The sequence below is a fragment of the Ranitomeya variabilis genome, chromosome 4 (assembly GCF_051348905.1).
Source record: "Ranitomeya variabilis isolate aRanVar5 chromosome 4, aRanVar5.hap1, whole genome shotgun sequence".
NCBI lineage: Eukaryota > Metazoa > Chordata > Amphibia > Anura > Dendrobatidae > Ranitomeya > Ranitomeya variabilis.
The window spans coordinates 736,909,612-736,930,961 of record NC_135235.1 but is presented as its reverse complement, the minus strand read 5'-3'; the positions used below and the strand labels follow the sequence as shown (position 1 = coordinate 736,930,961).

Below are 21,350 nucleotides of genomic sequence, written 5' to 3'. Positions count from 1 at the left end.
GTAAGAATAACCTCATAAGTCAGTTCATTAAACCCCAACAATTTCATCATAAAACCTCTTAATATTTTTAAAACCTGACACATATACCCGCAAGACCAAAGTAAATGAGGTAAATCTTCAATCCCTTTGCATCCCTCCCTTGGACACATTTCAGCAATTTTCATCCCTCTTCTCTGTAAAAAGGCCTTTGTTGGCAAAGCTCCGTGTATAGCCAACCATGCAATGTCCAATTGTCTTCCTGTTACCCCTGGGATTTTAAACAGCTTCCATATAGTAGCCGATTGAGCTGTATTCAGAAACGGAACCTCACATTGCACTTCCCCCTGCCTAAAGTGCTTTACCATTTTCTTTTTGTCAGGTAATCCCAAACTATTAAAGCCTCTTGATTCATAGAACAACTTGACTACAACGTAAAAAGATGGTATCACATGAGATCTAGGTCGATTTAAAGTTAAAGTGCACCATTCCCATTTAGCCATCATTCCACCTGCCAGATAAAACATTAAATCCGCTACCCTTCCACCCCCTTTAAAAGCTCTAAACGTTAACAATAAATAGTGCAAACTCAAAAAAAACTCCAAATTTGGAAAGTCATAGCCCCCCAACTCATGTCTGCTCATTACTACTACTCTCCTAATCCTTTCCATCTTTGATGCCCAAAAAAAACCAAAAATTTTCCTTGTCATCCTTTTGAGCCAGAGTTTCCCAGGCGGAAAAATAGTACAAAAATATAAAAATAAAGGTAACAACACAGACTTAATTATTAGCACCTTACCTTTTAAAGATAAGTTACGTAGCTTCCAAAAAGAGAGCTTCTTCTCAATTTTACTTTCCAAGTTTTCAAAATTCTGTTTTCCTTTTAAATCTTCCTCAAAAACTGTTCCCAACACTTCAATATGTTCCCTCTGTATAACTCCATCCACTTTAACCGGAACCTTCCTCCCAAAATTACACAATTGACATTTGCCCCAATTGACAGACATACCCGCCACTGCACAAAAGATCCTCAAATGTAAGTTTGCTCTATTTAAATCAGCCTGAGACCCTCCAATTAAAACCACATCGTCCATATAGCCCAGGGACTTAACCCTTTGACCACCACTCCCTGGAATAAAACACCCACCCACATGTTTGTCTTTTTGCAAACTCAATAAAAAAGGTTCCATGACGCATATAAATAAAATGGGTGACAAAGGGCACCCCTGCCTTACCCCCGACCTTACTGCAATTGAGGAACTTATATTACCATTAACAATTATCTGACTGCTAGCATTAATATATAAACATTTTATAAGCCCTAAGAATTTTTCAGGTATTCCCATTTTAGCTAACACCATAAACATAAACCGATGGGACACCTTATCAAATGCTTTTTCTAAATCTATAGATTCTAAAAGCAAAGGAAAATTTGCAGACTTTGCATAAAATATCATATCACGTAAAAGCAATAAGTTATCAGTCATTCTTCTTCCTGGGACCGCACAAGTCTGATATTCACCCACCATATAATGAATCACTTTGTTAATTCTGCTAGCCAAAATCCTAGAAAAAATCTTGTAATCGCAGTTTAATAGTGTGATAGGCCTCCAATTCTTAACCTCCCTCCTATCTCCTTTTTTATAAATCAAAGTAACCACCCCTTTCCTCATAGAATCAGACAAGACCCCAGTATTAAAAATATAACCCATCACTTTCATAAAATGTTCCTTTAAAATCGGCCAATATAAAGAATAAAATTCCACTGGAAGTCCGTCACAACCAGGGGTCTTTCCCCTGGCCATACTATCGACCACCCGCTTCACCTCCTCCTCCGTAACATCCATTCCCAAAAACCCCACCTCCTCCTCAGGAATATTATTTTTTAAAACATCAACATACTCTTTGATTTCCTTATCCGTGGCAGCTCCATCTGCTCCAAACAAATCCCCATAAAATCTACTGATTTCACTAACCATATCCTCCCCAAATTTCTCCCCGTCAGAGGCCAGGACTGAAGTAAAAATCCCTTTTGCATTAAAATTTTTCTTAAAAAAGTACCTTGAGCATTGTTCATTTTCCTCTAAATGCAGCACTTTAGACTGATACAAAATCTTTTTCCCACGTTCCTCCAATCCCTTCTTAATTTCCATCTTTACATTATTCAGATCCGTCTCTACATCTACTCCCACACTTCTGAATTTATTCAAAGTCTCCAGCCTTTTTACCAATAATGCATCTCTTTCCCTCTTTTGCATAGCCCTCTGACACCCCACCCTCCTAAAAAAACATGCTATCCTTTCTTTAACCCAATCCCACCATATTGCTACATTACTAAAATCCCCTTGCTTGTTCACACAGGAGTTAAAAAGAGTCTTAAATTCCTGCAACACAGATTCTTCTTGCAACAAAACGGTGTTCAATTTCCACATTCCCCTGCCAAAGGCAATAGATTCTGAGACACATACTTCAGCGCACACCATTCTATGGTCAGAAAACACATTTGCCAAGTGACGGCATCTGCTAATTTTAACCCCTTCAGATACTAATATAAAATCAATTCTAGACTTACAAAGACCACTCTCAGCCACATATGTAAATTTATCTTTAGCGTCCACCAACAACCCTGCATCCTGGTAGCGCACATCTTGTATAATATTATTTAGAACATTAGAAGTGGCATCCAATTTAACCTCCCCCCCACTTTCACGATCCAAAACATTGCGTATGCAATTAAAATCACCCGCTATTATTGTAAAAATACGCCCTGGCATATATAATTTTAAGTTCTCCATAAAACTTACACGGGCTTGTTTCTCCGCTGGAGCATACACATTAAAAATTCGACTCCTCTTCCCTAAAAACTCAAATTCTAAGATAATAAAACGCCCAGGAACAATAACCTTAAAATCATACACATTAATACTGCTATTTTTTAATAAAATCCCAACGCCTTCATTCTTATTACTGCACGCAGGGGACCAAAAACACTTACCATGGCTCCATTCACTCTCATGGGGTGTGCTCTTCAGTGCACACTCCTGAAGACAAAAAATATCCGCATGGATTCCTTGCAAATAATCAAAAACAGTAGCTCTTCTAATCTCTGAGCAAATACTCCTAACATTAATAGAAGCAACAGTTAAACTCATGATAAAAAGGAAAAAAAACAACACAATTCTCCTATCCATCATGACCATTTTGAAGACTACTACTTATATCCACTAACCTTGATAAAACTATCCACCCGATCACTCTCCAAAAATTCTATTGCAGGCGAACCCTGGGATCCATCCTCCCCAGCGCTCCCTGAAAACTCCAACTCGCCCTCCCTAGACAGTACACTATAACGGTTCTCAGTCTCCAAACATAACCGCTTAGAGTCCGAGCCCCCCGGCACTGCCTCCATATATGAGCTTGTCACCTGCCTCTGAGCCGGTGTTAAATCATCATCATCTGAACACCTGCTTATAGGGCTCACCACCTCAGCCTCCAACTCCTCAACCACAGTATTTATCATATCTTCCAGATTACTTACTTGCTGAGGCAAAACAACAGACCCAGCCTCCTCCATCCCACCCGGTGACTCCCCTGGGGAGCTCTGTACCTGCTCCATTGCTGGAACAGTATCCATTTGGTCTACATCCCCCCACTCAGAGTCGATGGGGAGCGCCACTGTAGCTCCATCCACTACCCCTTTCTGTATCACTTGCAGGAAGTCTCCCTCTTTACCAACATCAGCTGATGTTTCACCGGCAATCATAACCGTCTGCTGCTGTGTAACACAAGACTCCTCTTCAGTCACCACCTTTCTTCTCCCTTCATCCGCTCTCACCACCTGTGAAAAAAGCCGGCGGCCATCTTTGGTGCGGCAGTTCCTCGCCATATGTCCGGCCACACCGCATAAGTCACATACCCTGCTAACAGTACATTTGGCGTCAGGGTGTTCAGGCCTGCCACAGATCCTGCAGACTTTGCCCTTACCACATTCCTCCTTCACATGTCCATATTGCCAGCAATTGCGGCAATACTGCAATTGTCCTTCAAAATAGCAAAACCCTCTCTCTCCACCAATAGAAAAAGTGGCAGGGGGGCACTTGAAACCGTGCAAACTTCCTTCTTCTTGCTTAAAAACAACAAAAAACCTCCGTTTGCCATTCCTCATCCCCCAAGAGTTTTTAAGTCTCTCGCCACCATGAATTTGCTCACAAAAACGACTCAAATAGGCTAATATGACTTCATCTTTAACCCTTGGGTTGTACATGTGCACCACCAACATTCTTCTTATATCTTTAAACAAAGCCAACACTCTGATCTTCTCCAAGAAAGGGTTAGTACTTCTTATCCACCGATCCACCGCATTCACACATGCATTATAGCCATAAAGAGTCAAGTCATAAGTACCTTGATTTGGAAAGTCTTGAAGCACATCCACATCTTCCACGGTGAGTTTCAACACCTTAAAGAGAATCTCCTCCACAAAAACTTTCATTGATACCTCCGTCAGGAAATCCGGCTTCACTTGGAACCGTATAGTATCCTTCATGCCACGTCCCGCCATTATAGCACTGGTCCGCCGCACTCCGAACAATCGCCAATCGTTTTACTCAGGGTCCCCACAAAGGAGGACCCCAGAGAAACCTCCCAGCAAAGACCCAGTCAGGCTCCCCCAACTAGATCTTAGCCATGAGGCCGAGAAGCGATAGTGGTCACACTGTGCCACGTGAGCCGCACCAAGGCCTACAACCGACACCCATTGTGGAGACCTAGCAAAAGATTCTCAATGACAGTTCTGGTGTGGGTGTGTGGGGGGGTAGGTGGCTGTGTGGGGGGGGTAGGTAGGTGGGTGGGTGGGTGGGTGTGTGTCTGTGTGTGTTCGTTGAAGCGGTGCAGAACGCGTTTTGAATCTGCATAACTCCGCCTACCTACTTTGACCACACCCTCCAGCCCCATTGTGACAGCACATGAATGTTCCGGGCTAAGATTCTATCTACTGCAGGCAGCGCACCTGGTTGGTGAAAAAGCATTAGAATACTCCTCACACAGGTGTAGATGAACAAGACAAGCAAGCATATTGAAGATCAGCACAGGCACCATTGTAACTTATTTCTTTTTTTAAAAAAAAATGCATATAATACACCACATTGAAAAGTCGGTGGTCCACAAGAGGGAGACAATGTTTCCAAAAAGAATTCATGCGGTCGGTCACAAAAATGCAGTAGGTAGGTATGGCAGAACTACTCCTTGGATACTTCAATTGAAACGCCACCAAGTACTGACAGCAGCAGGGGCCTAATTTGGTAGATGGCACAGTCTATTTGCAACACTGTTACAAAGGCAGGCCTAATACAGGCCTACATCTTAGCACACCTGTTGCAGCAACCAGTAAAGACAAATCGATTGATTGATTGATTGATTGATTGCAATGCAATGTGTGACATACATAGGGGAAAGCAGCAAGGCCAGGCCAGACCAGGCAGGCAAGGCACACCAAATGTTGCAATTGGCCAGGAGAAATCAAGCAAAACGTTACATTTGGCATGAGAAATGTGCTTTTTTGACCCTGAAACGAATTCCCATAAAGGGTTAAAGGACAACTTGCTCGTGCTGGCTGATTTCAATTCATTCTGTTTTTAGAAACCGGATCAGAGAAAGTTTGCACTGGTCCCGGAGATACTGCAGTAACGGGTCAATGCGTGGAGTGGACAGAGCAAGCTCCAAGTCCAGCTCCCTGTTCCAAAAAGCCATTTAATATATGGTCCCCACATAGGGGACGTATCAGATATTAAACTGATAAGAACAGATTTTTTTTTTTTTTATAAAACCATTCAGGTTTCAGACATAGTCAAAAGTCAGGAGTCGAACCCAGAAGGGCGAAACCACCTGACGAGACTATCACAAAACTCATCATAATGGCCATATTTTATTTAGCACACCAAAACAATCCATAATACAAGATCAGCAGAATAACATAAGAATAACATAAAAAACCATCAAAATTCACACACCCGCCACCCAATGCTTCCACTTCAAAAATTTCCAGTTACCTTCAGCATCCACACCTCTATCAGCATCCCACTTATAGCAAAAATACAACTTATCCAGTACCATTCTCACACAATCATCTATCTCAAACACTTCTTTCTTATAGACATACAAATTCCTCACATCCCACAAAACTTCCTTCACACATGTCAAAAACAACCATAACAACCTATCATTTCTCCTACTCAACCTACAAAGACCAAACATAACAATTCTTAAGTTCAACCTCCTAACCCCAGTCAAACCCGAACACATCCTGCCTAATCTATTCCAAACCTCTCTTGCATACCTACAAGACCAAAAAACATGACATACATCCTCATCATCTCCACATCCAACCCTAGGACACCTTTCAGAAGGCACAAGACCTCTCCTCTTCTGCACACTCCTGACTGGTAAAATACCATGCAAAGACATCCAAACAAGATCCTTCTGCTTATTAGTCACATCATACTTAGAAACTTTCCCCCACAGGGCTTCCGCCTCAGCCGATTTCAAACCATCAATCTCACATATAGATCCATCCACACACATCCTTTTAATTGACTTTTTCATACTTACAAACTGTTCCATTCTTACATTTTCCAATCTATACTTCCTCACAAAACGTTCAACATACAAATACCATTCAGGACAAAAAAAACCAAAGGGCTTACTTTTATCAGGAACCACCCACTTCAAACGACCCAACACAGAACCTGCCAAGTACCTCAACATACAGGCAGTCTTGGAAGACTTAGAAAGAGACCCAACAAAAAAACCAATATAATTAATCCCCAGAAAAACCTCCAAATTGGGAAAATCCAGTCCTCCAACTTCCCTCCTCTTCACCAATACCTCACGCTTTGCCTTCTCCATTCCAGACCCCCATAGGAACAAAAACAAAATCCGATTAACCTTTTTTAGCATCGCGTTAGACGGAGGAAACACCAGAGCGATATATAAAATCATGGGCAAAATAACACTCTTAACAACAAGCACTTTACCAGTAAAGGACAAATCCCTTAAACGCCAAAAATCAAGCTTCTTAGAAATCCTACGTCCTAATTCCACCCAACACTCATCCCCATTCAAACTCTCACTAAAATCCACTCCCAACACCCTAATACTATCACCAGCTAATACCATACCACACTCCGCTACAGAAACATGTTTGAAAAAAACCTTCATATTACTTTTCCCCCAATTAATCCTAAAAGCAGAAGCAATACAGAAAAGACTAACCAATAACTTCACCCTAGCAACTTCACAAACCGAATCACAAAAAACACAAATATCATCCATATAACCCAACACTTTCAAACACCTTCCATCACTCCCCGGAACAAAAAAACCACTAAAAACCTTATCCTTTCTCAACATCACCAAAAGCGGCTCAATAGCACATATAAACAAGATGGGCGATAAAGGACACCCCTGCCTTACCCCAGAAAAAATGTCAAAGGGAAGAGTAAAAAAACCATTCACCAACACTCTACTTTTAGCCCCCTCATACATACCAAATAACAAATCAACAAACCTATCTGGAAACCCCATACGCCTCAACACTTTAAACAAAAACACATGAGCCACCCGATCAAACGCTTTCTCAAAATCTAAAGCACAAACAATCACACCACACTTCCTAGCTTTACAATCCCCCAACATATCCCGTACTAACACCACATTATCATGAATCTTTCGACCAGGCACTGCACAAACCTGATCTTCATGTATGACATGACCCACCACCTCTCTCATACGATTTGCCATTAGTTTAGAAAAAATTTTGTAGTCAGTATTCAAAAGAGTAATGGGTCTCCAATTACCCAAAATACGCCTATCACCCTTCTTGAAAATTAATACCACTACACCTTGCTTCATACTCTCAGTCATCCTAGCACCCCCAAAAATCATACTCATCACTTCTACCACATCACCACCAATCACATCCCAGTACTTCACATAAAATTCCCAAGGAATCCCATCATGACCAGGAGCTTTATTTTTGGCTGCCTTAGAAACGATCCCTCCAATTTCCTCCTTTGTAACTTCCCCCATTAGGAACTGAAACTCACCCTCCGGGACAAACCTTTCTATCACATCCAAAAACTCATCATCAACACCCAAATCACAAACTTTCCTCTCATATAAACCACTATAAAATTCAGCCACCACCTTCAAAACTTCCATACCACGCACCTCACAATTGTTCCCATCCAACAACACATTCATATCCCTACCACCACTACACATCTTTTTGAAAAAGAAACGAGTACATTTTTCATCTTTCTCTCTCACTTCCACTCTTGATCTGAAAATAATCTTCCTACCTTCCTCTCCAAACCAACCATTCATCTCCTTTTTTGCCCGCTCCAAATCATTCTGCACATCCAAACCCAAAGATTTGCATTTATGCAAATAAGAAATTCTCCCAGCATGCCTCTTATACAGCAACCTCCTATTCCTTGCCCTTGCATATCCCAAGTGCCTGAAAAAACCACCTATTTTAATTTTAACCCAGTCCCACCACAATAAAAGATTTGAAAAACAACCTTTCTTCCTACACCAGAAAGCATACTTTCTCTCAAACGCCCTCCTTACATTCACATCATGCAACATACTAACATTCATCCGCCACACACCCCGGCCATGGAAAAAATTATGAACCTCAAACACTCCAGACAAACATTCATGATCAGAAAACCCCACCCGCTCCTGCTCATACTTCACACATTTAACCGCAGAAGATGTGTAAAAGAAAAAATCCAAACGAGACTCAGTGCACCCATCATCCGCATGGTAAGTAAAAGGGCCAGGACTAACTTCCACTGCATCTTTAAGTGAAAAATCAGACACCAGCTGCTTCCACCTGTTACCTGTAACATCTACCCTGGATACATAAGACCCAGCCCTGGCGTCTTTCTCCAGGATACAGTTCAAATCCCCCACTACAAAAGTTGGAAGTTTGCCATGCAAAAAAAAACCCAGTTTATCAAACAGAGCAAGCCTGGCATTTTTATCAGTATGTGCATAAATATTAATCAACTTAAAATCCCACCCCCTATAGGAAAGAAGCAGACATACACACCTTCCCTCCTCCACCACAACACTTTGTTTTAACACAATATCCTTATTCCTAAACAATACCCCAACCCCATCATTCTTATTCACCAAAGAAAAAGACCAAATAGCCTCACCAAACCTCCATTCATTCTTCTTAGGACACCTATTCAGACCACACTCCTGCACACACACAATATCACCCCCTTTCAAACTCAAAAAATCCAAAATAGCTGCACGCCTAGCTGGAGACTGAAAAACTCTCACATTTTGAGAGATGATTTTTAAACGCATAGCCATATAGCTATCTCAGGAAAAAAAGAAAAAAACACCAAGCATTCAAGTTCCACTGGGGAAGCCAGTTAACCTCTCCAGGTCAGCCACCTTCTCATCGCTGAGATAACCTTGCCCCGGAGACACTGGAGCCATCACCGGAAGGAGAAGAGGGTCAGGGAGCTCAGGGGGGAGAACTACATCACCTCCAAGTATGTCAAAACGATTCTCAGTTACAATAGGCTTGATATCCTTCCTCTTCAACCTCTTCACCGGTTTTGCAGCTGACTTTTTGGACACTGCCTGATAAACAAAAGCAGCACTCTCTGCTTTAACAAACAAAGAAGACAAGTCAATATCGGGGGATTCAAACTGCAGAATCTCTGCAGAAGCACCAACATCTTCCTGAGCCTCCATGCTTGGACTATCAAACTCCGCCAGACTTGTACCGGGCGTCTCCTCCACCATTTCCGGACTAGCTATTATAGCCTCCACCACAGGAATTTCCTCACTCTCAGCCACCAATTGCAACTCCATGGATTCCACAGGAGCCACGGTACTACTACCCACATCAGGTTTTTCCAGAGAGTCTAAGACAGGACTCACTCCAACTTCCGGCCCCGCCTCCTCCGCAGCTAAGACAGTCTGGCCTTCAGCAGGCGCGACAGGCGTGGCAAACAACCTGGCAGTCTGTCTAGCAAAACGGGCCTTATCGGAAGCATACTGCTGCCTAAGCCCCGGACACATCTTACAAGTGTGTTCACGGCTCCCACACAAATCACAAGCCGGGGGATAAGGACAACCAGCCGTTTCATGTCCCGACCTCTTGCAATTCCTACATGTAGTGCCATGGGTACATTGCTCTTTCACATGCCCATATCGGAAACATGTCCTACAAAAGGTCGGCTGACCAGGGTAATGCAAAAATCCCTTATTACCACCAACAGAGAAATTTGCTGGGGGATGCATTATACCCCCTATGCCGTCTGGGTCAGGCTTAAAGCGTACCCAGAATTTATGCTTCCCATTGAACACCCCAAAGCAATTTCGCTGCATCGGCCCCATTCGCACAGACGAACAATATCTGGCAAGAAAGGCTTTCAACAAGGCAGAGTCAATAAAGGGGTTATAGCAATGCAGAAGCAAAGGCCTCTCAATTATAGAAAAAAGAGGAGCCACAGTCACATACTTCAATGAAGGATGATCCACATTCTCCCTCAAGAGCTGAAAAAAGTTCAAACAATCCTCCTCCTGATAAAAGGTAATATCGTACTGACCGGAAGATGGAAAATCCTGGATACAAAAGACTTTACCCAAATCGATAAGTGCCAGTTCCTTGAGGATGTCTTCCACGATGAAGGAAAGCTGCAAGCCATACTTCTTTTCCGGAGAAATGGTCAAACGCACAGTGTTGCGAATAGCTGCCATGTCAGCAAAGAGTGCCCGAAGCACAAGATCGCCACTCACGGACGCCGGAGAAACTCCACGCCAAGAAAACCCCGCAGCCCAGACCAGGGTTATTCACCTTGATCTAAGCCATGAGGCCGAGAAGCGATACTGAGCACGCTGTGCCACGTGAGCCGCACCAAGGCCTACAACCGACACCCATTGTGGAGACCTAGCAAAAGATTGCGGCAGGGAAGACATTTTCAGAAACTCTGGGTGTATTCTCAATGACAGTTCTGGTGTGGGTGTGTGGGGGGGTAGGTGGCTGTGTGGGGGGGGGTAGGTAGGTGGGTGGGTGTCTGTGTGTGTTCGTTGAAGCGGTGCAGAACGCGTTTTGAATCTGCATAACTCCGCCTACCTACTTTGACCACACCCTCCAGCCCCATTGTGACAGCACATGAATGTTCCGGGCTAAGATTCTATCTACTGCAGGCAGCGCACCTGGTTGGTGAAAAAGCATTAGAATACTCCTCACACAGGTGTAGATGAACAAGACAAGCAAGCATATTGAAGATCAGCACAGGCACCATTGTAACTTATTTCTTTTTAAAAAAAAAAAAAAAATGCATATAATACACCACATTGAAAAGTCGGTGGTCCACAAGAGGGAGACAATGTTTCCAAAAAGAATTCATGCGGTCGGTCACAAAAATGCAGTAGGTAGGTATGGCAGAACTACTCCTTGGATACTTCAATTGAAACGCCACCAAGTACTGACAGCAGCAGGGGCCTAATTTGGTAGATGGCACAGTCTATTTGCAACACTGTTACAAAGGCAGGCCTAATACAGGCCTACATCTTAGCACACCTGTTGCAGCAACCAGTAAAGACAAATCGATTGATTGATTGATTGATTGATTGATTGCAATGCAATGTGTGACATACATAGGGGAAAGCAGCAAGGCCAGGCCAGACCAGGCAAGGCACACCAAATGTTGCAATTGGCCAGGAGAAATCAAGCAAAACGTTACATTTGGCATGAGAAATGTGCTTTTTTGACCCTGAAACGAATTCCCATAAAGGGTTAAAGGACAACTTGCTCGTGCTGGCTGATTTCAATTCATTCTGTTTTTAGAAACCGGATCAGAGAAAGTTTGCACTGGTCCCGGAGATACTGCAGTAACGGGTCAATGCGTGGAGTGGACAGAGCAAGCTCCAAGTCCAGCTCCCTGTTCCAAAAAGCCATTTAATATATGGTCCCCACATAGGGGACGTATCAGATATTAAACTGATAAGAACAGATTTTTTTTTTAATGGCTGCGTCAGAGAGACGCGACATGGTTAAAGTTACTCACCAAGTCGTACGTCATTCATCATATTTCAGCCATATTAAATTTATTAAACTAATTAAAACAGAAAACAAATACATGTACACAGAAATAACAACAAATTAGTGCATTCCTCCCTTCTTTGCATGCTCAATAATAAGAGCCATATCTTCTGGGGATATATGTCCCCTTTCAGACTTGACTTTATCAATTAGCCATTTAGGTATCTTATACGTGTCTACAAAACGATTAAAATTTGCCTTCATACTTGTAATAACCTTAGTTTTGAGATATTCATAATCTCCACTTGTTGTTTCCATACCCTCTACCTCAGGTTCTTCCTTTGCAGGAATTACCTTTACCGGTGGCAGAGGCACCTCAACCTTTCTTGGAGTTCTTTTTACTTTAGGGCTTGGTTCTTCCACATTACTCTCACTCACAGGGGTTTGCTCTTGCTTATCTTCTTTTTTCCTTTTAGGACAGTCCTGGAACACGTGCCCAGGCCTTCTACATAAATTGCATAATTTTTCTTTTAGACATTCTGAAAAGACATGACCTTGTTCACCACACTTTGAGCACATGGTTTTCTCACAATTAATTCTATCATGACCATACTCTTTACAATTTCTGCAGAAAGTTCCCATTTCAGCAAAAAACAAGTCTCCGGTCACTCTACCAAGCTTAAATCTCGCAGGTGGTAGCACATATTCACCAGGTTTTTCCGGATTATTTTTCATTTTACACATAAATTTTCTTTTTCCAGTCCAAAAACCAAATTCATTAAGAATTTTCCCTTCACCTTTAACTTCCAAGCAATACATACTTAAGAAAGTCTTGATATCTTCCTCCTCCACTAAGCCAGAGTACATTTTAACTATAATCAGTTTGTTACGTCTCCTGAAGTGAGGTATGACACTCACTCCAGTCAGCAGAGCATTCCGTTTAACCTTTTCATAATGATCCGCAAAATCAGAATAAGCTTTTTCATCTACCAGAGTAACGTCATAATAACCTTTCTTGGGATAGTCCATCACCGTAAGTACCTTTTCTTTCGGTATTTGGAAAAGACCGAGAAGAAGCTCCATGGTTAGAAATCTCAAACCTTTCTCCCTGCGCACCGACTCGTCCATAATAAAACGAACAGCATTCCGCTCTCGGGCATATTCTGGAATCGACTCCATCTTCAAAGCTCCAAACACGATCAGGAAACCTTCAGCACAACAGTGCCAGGTGGGTGATCGCCTCTCGTTGTCCCGGGACTAAGCCGTCTCCCTATAGCTGTAAGGGGGTGAAGCCTTCTGTTACAAAGGCAATCCCCCAAAGCCGAGAGAACGGGTACCCGAGACACCTTAGACCAGACCAAGCACAGCAACAATTAAGCCACTACACTTGATCTTAGCCATGAGGCCGAGAAGCGATACTGAGCACGCTGTGCCACGTGAGCCGCACCAAGGCCTACAACCGACACCCATTGTGGAGACCTAGCAAAAGATTGCGGCAGGGAAGACATTTTCAGAAACTCTGGGTGTATTCTCAATGACAGTTCTGGTGTGGGTGTGTGGGGGGGTAGGTGGCTGTGTGGGGGGGGGTAGGTAGGTAGGTGGGTGGGTGTCTGTGTGTGTTCGTTGAAGCGGTGCAGAACGCGTTTTGAATCTGCATAACTCCGCCTACCTACTTTGACCACACCCTCCAGCCCCATTGTGACAGCACATGAATGTTCCGGGCTAAGATTCTATCTACTGCAGGCAGCGCACCTGGTTGGTGAAAAAGCATTAGAATACTCCTCACACAGGTGTAGATGAACAAGACAAGCAAGCATATTGAAGATCAGCACAGGCACCATTGTAACTTATTTCTTTTTAAAAAAAAAAAAAAAATGCATATAATACACCACATTGAAAAGTCGGTGGTCCACAAGAGGGAGACAATGTTTCCAAAAAGAATTCATGCGGTCGGTCACAAAAATGCAGTAGGTAGGTATGGCAGAACTACTCCTTGGATACTTCAATTGAAACGCCACCAAGTACTGACAGCAGCAGGGGCCTAATTTGGTAGATGGCACAGTCTATTTGCAACACTGTTACAAAGGCAGGCCTAATACAGGCCTACATCTTAGCACACCTGTTGCAGCAACCAGTAAAGACAAATCGATTGATTGATTGATTGATTGATTGATTGCAATGCAATGTGTGACATACATAGGGGAAAGCAGCAAGGCCAGGCCAGACCAGGCAAGGCACACCAAATGTTGCAATTGGCCAGGAGAAATCAAGCAAAACGTTACATTTGGCATGAGAAATGTGCTTTTTTGACCCTGAAACGAATTCCCATAAAGGGTTAAAGGACAACTTGCTCGTGCTGGCTGATTTCAATTCATTCTGTTTTTAGAAACCGGATCAGAGAAAGTTTGCACTGGTCCCGGAGATACTGCAGTAACGGGTCAATGCGTGGAGTGGACAGAGCAAGCTCCAAGTCCAGCTCCCTGTTCCAAAAAGCCATTTAATATATGGTCCCCACATAGGGGACGTATCAGATATTAAACTGATAAGAACAGATACTACACTTTGATCTTAGGCTACGTTCACATTTGCGTTGTGCGCCGCAGCGTCGGCGCCGCAACGCACAACGCAAACAAAAACGCAGTTGCGTTATGAACAAAAAACGCAGCGTTTTGCGCCGCATGCGCCCCCCCAAAGTATAGACAATTTTTGCATTTTTTTTGGAAAACGCATGCGTCGTACAACGCACCACGACGCAAGTACTTGCGTCGTCTGCGTTGTCAATGCAAATCAATGGGAAAAAAGGCGCATCGACGACGCAAAAGCGACGCAAACACGACGCATGCGTTTTTTAAAAAGTCGGCGCCGCAAAAAAAATGCAACATGTTGCGTTTGCCGCGCCCTGACAGGTGCGCCCTAACGCCGCATGCGGCGTACGACGCACCAAAACGCATGTACATGCGGCGCCATGCGGCCCCAATGTTAAAGATAGGGCCGCACGACGCATGCGTTTTGGTGCGGCGACGACGCTGCGGCGCACAACGCAAATGTGAACGTAGCCTTAGCCATGAGGAGGCCGAGAAGCGATACTGAGCACGCTGTGCCACGTGAGCCGCACCAAGGCCTACAACCGACACCCATTGTGGAGACCTAGCAAAAGATTGCGGCAGGGAAGACATTTTCAGAAACTCTGGGTGTATTCTCAATGACAGTTCTGGTGTGGGTGTGTGGGGGGGTAGGTGGCTGTGTGGGGGGGTAGGTGGCTGTGTGGGGGGGTAGGTAGGTGGGTGGGTGTGTGTCTGTGTGTGTTCGTTGAAGCGGTGCAGAACGCGTTTTGAATCTGCATAACTCCGCCTACCTACTTTGACCACACCCTCCAGCCCCATTGTGACAGCACATGAATGTTTCGGGCTAAGATTCTATCTACTGCAGGCAGCGCACCTGGTTGGTGAAAAAGCATTAGAATACTCCTCACACAGGTGTAGATGAACAAGACAAGCAAGCATATTGAAGAAGATCAGCACAGGCACCATTGTAACTTATTTCTTTTTTTTAAAAAAAAAAATGCATATAATACACCACATTGAAAAGTCGGTGGTCCACAAGAGGGAGACAATGTTTCCAAAAAGAATTCATGCGGTCGGTCACAAAAATGCAGTAGGTAGGTATGGCAGAACTACTCCTTGGATACTTCAATTGAAACGCCACCAAGTACTGACAGCAGCAGGGGCCTAATTTGGTAGATGGCACAGTCTATTTGCAACACTGTTACAAAGGCAGGCCTAATACAGGCCTACATCTTAGCACACCTGTTGCAGCAACCAGTAAAGACAAATCGATTGATTGATTGATTGATTGATTGATTGCAATGCAATGTGTGACATACATAGGGGAAAGCAGCAAGGCCAGGCCAGACCAGGCAAGGCACACCAAATGTTGCAATTGGCCAGGAGAAATCAAGCAAAACGTTACATTTGGCATGAGAAATGTGCTTTTTTGACCCTGAAACGAATTCCCATAAAGGGTTAAAGGACAACTTGCTCGTGCTGGCTGATTTCAATTCATTCTGTTTTTAGAAACCGGATCAGAGAAAGTTTGCACTGGTCCCGGAGATACTGCAGTAACGGGTCAATGCGTGGAGTGGACAGAGCAAGCTCCAAGTCCAGCTCCCCGTTCCAAAAAGCCATTTAATATATGGTCCCCACATAGGGGACGTATCAGATATTAAACTGATAAGAACAGATACTACACTTTGATCTTAGCCATGAGGAGGCCGAGAAGCGATACTGAGCACGCTGTGCCACGTGAGCCGCACCAAGGCCTACAACCGACACCCATTGTGGAGACCTAGCAAAAGATTGCGGCAGGGAAGACATTTTCAGAAACTCTGGGTGTATTCTCAATGACAGTTCTGGTGTGGGTGTGTGGGGGGGTAGGTGGCTGTGTGGGGGGGTAGGTGGCTGTGTGGGGGGGTAGGTAGGTGGGTGGGTGTGTGTCTGTGTGTGTTCGTTGAAGCGGTGCAGAACGCGTTTTGAATCTGCATAACTACGCCTACCTACTTTGACCACACCCTCCAGCCCCATTGTGACAGCACATGAATGTTTCGGGCTAAGATTCTATCTACTGCAGGCAGCGCACCTGGTTGGTGAAAAAGCATTAGAATACTCCTCACACAGGTGTAGATGAACAAGACAAGCAAGCATATTGAAGAAGATCAGCACAGGCACCATTGTAACTTATTTCTTTTTTTTTTAAAAAAAAAATGCATATAATACACCACATTGAAAAGTCGGTGGTCCACAAGAGGGAGACAATGTTTCCAAAAAGAATTCATGCGGTCGGTCACAAAAATGCAGTAGGTAGGTATGGCAGAACTACTCCTTGGATACTTCAATTGAAACGCCACCAAGTACTGACAGCAGCAGGGGCCTAATTTGGTAGATGGCACAGTCTATTTGCAACACTGTTACAAAGGCAGGCCTAATACAGGCCTACATCTTAGCACACCTGTTGCAGCAACCAGTAAAGACAAATCGATTGATTGATTGATTGATTGATTGATTGCAATGCAATGTGTGACATACATAGGGGAAAGCAGCAAGGCCAGGCCAGACCAGGCAAGGCACACCAAATGTTGCAATTGGCCAGGAGAAATCAAGCAAAACGTTACATTTGGCATGAGAAATGTGCTTTTTTGACCCTGAAACGAATTCCCATAAAGGGTTAAAGGACAACTTGCTCGTGCTGGCTGATTTCAATTCATTCTGTTTTTAGAAACCGGATCAGAGAAAGTTTGCACTGGTCCCGGAGATACTGCAGTAACGGGTCAATGCGTGGAGTGGACAGAGCAAGCTCCAAGTCCAGCTCCCCGTTCCAAAAAGCCATTTAATATATGGTCCCCACATAGGGGACGTATCAGATATTAAACTGATAAGAACAGATACTACACTTTGATCTTAGCCATGAGGAGGCCGAGAAGCGATACTGAGCACGCTGTGCCACGTGAGCCGCACCAAGGCCTACAACCGACACCCATTGTGGAGACCTAGCAAAAGATTGCGGCAGGGAAGACATTTTCAGAAACTCTGGGTGTATTCTCAATGACAGTTCTGGTGTGGGTGTGTGGGGGGGTAGGTGGCTGTGTGGGGGGGTAGGTGGCTGTGTGGGGGGGTAGGTAGGTGGGTGGGTGTGTGTCTGTGTGTGTTCGTTGAAGCGGTGCAGAACGCGTTTTGAATCTGCATAACTACGCCTACCTACTTTGACCACACCCTCCAGCCCCATTGTGACAGCACATGAATGTTTCGGGCTAAGATTCTATCTACTGCAGGCAGCGCACCTGGTTGGTGAAAAAGCATTAGAATACTCCTCACACAGGTGTAGATGAACAAGACAAGCAAGCATATTGAAGAAGATCAGCACAGGCACCATTGTAACTTATTTCTTTTTTTTTTTTAAAAAAAATGCATATAATACACCACATTGAAAAGTCGGTGGTCCACAAGAGGGAGACAATGTTTCCAAAAAGAATTCATGCGGTCGGTCACAAAAATGCAGTAGGTAGGTATGGCAGAACTACTCCTTGGATACTTCAATTGAAACGCCACCAAGTACTGACAGCAGCAGGGGCCTAATTTGGTAGATGGCACAGTCTATTTGCAACACTGTTACAAAGGCAGGCCTAATACAGGCCTACATCTTAGCACACCTGTTGCAGCAACCAGTAAAGACAAATCGATTGATTGATTGATTGATTGATTGATTGCAATGCAATGTGTGACATACATAGGGGAAAGCAGCAAGGCCAGGCCAGACCAGGCAAGGCACACCAAATGTTGCAATTGGCCAGGAGAAATCAAGCAAAACGTTACATTTGGCATGAGAAATGTGCTTTTTTGACCCTGAAACGAATTCCCATAAAGGGTTAAAGGACAACTTGCTCGTGCTGGCTGATTTCAATTCATTCTGTTTTTAGAAACCGGATCAGAGAAAGTTTGCACTGGTCCCGGAGATACTGCAGTAACGGGTCAATGCGTGGAGTGGACAGAGCAAGCTCCAAGTCCAGCTCCCCGTTCCAAAAAGCCATTTAATATATGGTCCCCACATAGGGGACGTATCAGATATTAAACTGATAAGAACAGATACTACACTTTGATCTTAGCCATGAGGAGGCCGAGAAGCGATACTGAGCACGCTGTGCCACGTGAGCCGCACCAAGGCCTACAACCGACACCCATTGTGGAGACCTAGCAAAAGATTGCGGCAGGGAAGACATTTTCAGAAACTCTGGGTGTATTCTCAATGACAGTTCTGGTGTGGGTGTGTGGGGGGGTAGGTGGCTGTGTGGGGGGGTAGGTGGCTGTGTGGGGGGGTAGGTAGGTGGGTGGGTGTGTGTCTGTGTGTGTTCGTTGAAGCGGTGCAGAACGCGTTTTGAATCTGCATAACTACGCCTACCTACTTTGACCACACCCTCCAGCCCCATTGTGACAGCACATGAATGTTTCGGGCTAAGATTCTATCTACTGCAGGCAGCGCACCTGGTTGGTGAAAAAGCATTAGAATACTCCTCACACAGGTGTAGATGAACAAGACAAGCAAGCATATTGAAGAAGATCAGCACAGGCACCATTGTAACTTATTTCTTTTTTTTTTTAAAAAAAAATGCATATAATACACCACATTGAAAAGTCGGTGGTCCACAAGAGGGAGACAATGTTTCCAAAAAGAATTCATGCGGTCGGTCACAAAAATGCAGTAGGTAGGTATGGCAGAACTACTCCTTGGATACTTCAATTGAAACGCCACCAAGTACTGACAGCAGCAGGGGCCTAATTTGGTAGATGGCACAGTCTATTTGCAACACTGTTACAAAGGCAGGCCTAATACAGGCCTACATCTTAGCACACCTGTTGCAGCAACCAGTAAAGACAAATCGATTGATTGATTGATTGATTGATTGATTGCAATGCAATGTGTGACATACATAGGGGAAAGCAGCAAGGCCAGGCCAGACCAGGCAAGGCACACCAAATGTTGCAATTGGCCAGGAGAAATCAAGCAAAACGTTACATTTGGCATGAGAAATGTGCTTTTTTGACCCTGAAACGAATTCCCATAAAGGGTTAAAGGACAACTTGCTCGTGCTGGCTGATTTCAATTCATTCTGTTTTTAGAAACCGGATCAGAGAAAGTTTGCACTGGTCCCGGAGATACTGCAGTAACGGGTCAATGCGTGGAGTGGACAGAGCAAGCTCCAAGTCCAGCTCCCCGTTCCAAAAAGCCATTTAATATATGGTCCCCACATAGGGGACGTATCAGATATTAAACTGATAAGAACAGATACTACACTTTGATCTTAGCCATGAGGAGGCCGAGAAGCGATACTGAGCACGCTGTGCCACGTGAGCCGCACCAAGGCCTACAACCGACACCCATTGTGGAGACCTAGCAAAAGATTGCGGCAGGGAAGACATTTTCAGAAACTCTGGGTGTATTCTCAATGACAGTTCTGGTGTGGGTGTGTGGGGGGGTAGGTGGCTGTGTGGGGGGGTAGGTGGCTGTGTGGGGGGGTAGGTAGGTGGGTGGGTGTGTGTCTGTGTGTGTTCGTTGAAGCGGTGCAGAACGCGTTTTGAATCTGCATAACTACGCCTACCTACTTTGACCACACCCTCCAGCCCCATTGTGACAGCACATGAATGTTTCGGGCTAAGATTCTATCTACTGCAGGCAGCGCACCTGGTTGGTGAAAAAGCATTAGAATACTCCTCACACAGGTGTAGATGAACAAGACAAGCAAGCATATTGAAGAAGATCAGCACAGGCACCATTGTAACTTATTTCTTTTTTTTTTTTAAAAAAAATGCATATAATACACCACATTGAAAAGTCGGTGGTCCACAAGAGGGAGACAATGTTTCCAAAAAGAATTCATGCGGTCGGTCACAAAAATGCAGTAGGTAGGTATGGCAGAACTACTCCTTGGATACTTCAATTGAAACGCCACCAAGTACTGACAGCAGCAGGGGCCTAATTTGGTAGATGGCACAGTCTATTTGCAACACTGTTACAAAGGCAGGCCTAATACAGGCCTACATCTTAGCACACCTGTTGCAGCAACCAGTAAAGACAAATCGATTGATTGATTGATTGATTGATTGATTGCAATGCAATGTGTGACATACATAGGGGAAAGCAGCAAGGCCAGGCCAGACCAGGCAAGGCACACCAAATGTTGCAATTGGCCAGGAGAAATCAAGCAAAACGTTACATTTGGCATGAGAAATGTGCTTTTTTGACCCTGAAACGAATTCCCATAAAGGGTTAAAGGACAACTTGCTCGTGCTGGCTGATTTCAATTCATTCTGTTTTTAGAAACCGGATCAGAGAAAGTTTGCACTGGTCCCGGAGATACTGCAGTAACGGGTCAATGCGTGGAGTGGACAGAGCAAGCTCCAAGTCCAGCTCCCCGTTCCAAAAAGCCATTTAATATATGGTCCCCACATAGGGGACGTATCAGATATTAAACTGATAAGAACAGATACTACACTTTGATCTTAGCCATGAGGAGGCCGAGAAGCGATACTGAGCACGCTGTGCCACGTGAGCCGCACCAAGGCCTACAACCGACACCCATTGTGGAGACCTAGCAAAAGATTGCGGCAGGGAAGACATTTTCAGAAACTCTGGGTGTATTCTCAATGACAGTTCTGGTGTGGGTGTGTGGGGGGGTAGGTGGCTGTGTGGGGGGGTAGGTGGCTGTGTGGGGGGGTAGGTAGGTGGGTGGGTGTGTGTCTGTGTGTGTTCG

General features: G+C 44.3%; 1 protein-coding gene, 6 non-coding genes and 3 pseudogenes across 6 annotated transcripts; all 10 read right to left on the bottom strand.

Moving 5' to 3' along the window:
- Nucleotides 1-21,350, bottom strand: part of LOC143768002 (uncharacterized) — a 579,067-nt gene that overhangs the window by 51,392 nt on the left and 506,325 nt on the right.
- LOC143770703 (U2 spliceosomal RNA) lies at nt 5,628-5,804 on the bottom strand (annotated as a pseudogene).
- Nucleotides 11,872-12,054, bottom strand: LOC143770702 (U2 spliceosomal RNA). Its single transcript, XR_013214709.1, has one exon. It is a non-coding gene; the product is annotated as a U2 spliceosomal RNA (small nuclear RNA).
- On the bottom strand, nt 13,327-13,469 carry LOC143770807 (U2 spliceosomal RNA; annotated as a pseudogene).
- On the bottom strand, nt 14,453-14,629 carry LOC143771189 (U2 spliceosomal RNA; annotated as a pseudogene).
- LOC143771082 (U2 spliceosomal RNA) lies at nt 16,140-16,334 on the bottom strand. The gene has a single exon (XR_013214978.1). It is a non-coding gene; the product is annotated as a U2 spliceosomal RNA (small nuclear RNA).
- On the bottom strand, nt 17,338-17,532 carry LOC143771081 (U2 spliceosomal RNA). The gene has a single exon (XR_013214977.1). It is a non-coding gene; the product is annotated as a U2 spliceosomal RNA (small nuclear RNA).
- LOC143771080 (U2 spliceosomal RNA) lies at nt 18,536-18,730 on the bottom strand. Its single transcript, XR_013214975.1, has one exon. It is a non-coding gene; the product is annotated as a U2 spliceosomal RNA (small nuclear RNA).
- LOC143771079 (U2 spliceosomal RNA) lies at nt 19,734-19,928 on the bottom strand. The gene has a single exon (XR_013214974.1). It is a non-coding gene; the product is annotated as a U2 spliceosomal RNA (small nuclear RNA).
- On the bottom strand, nt 20,932-21,126 carry LOC143771078 (U2 spliceosomal RNA). The gene has a single exon (XR_013214973.1). It is a non-coding gene; the product is annotated as a U2 spliceosomal RNA (small nuclear RNA).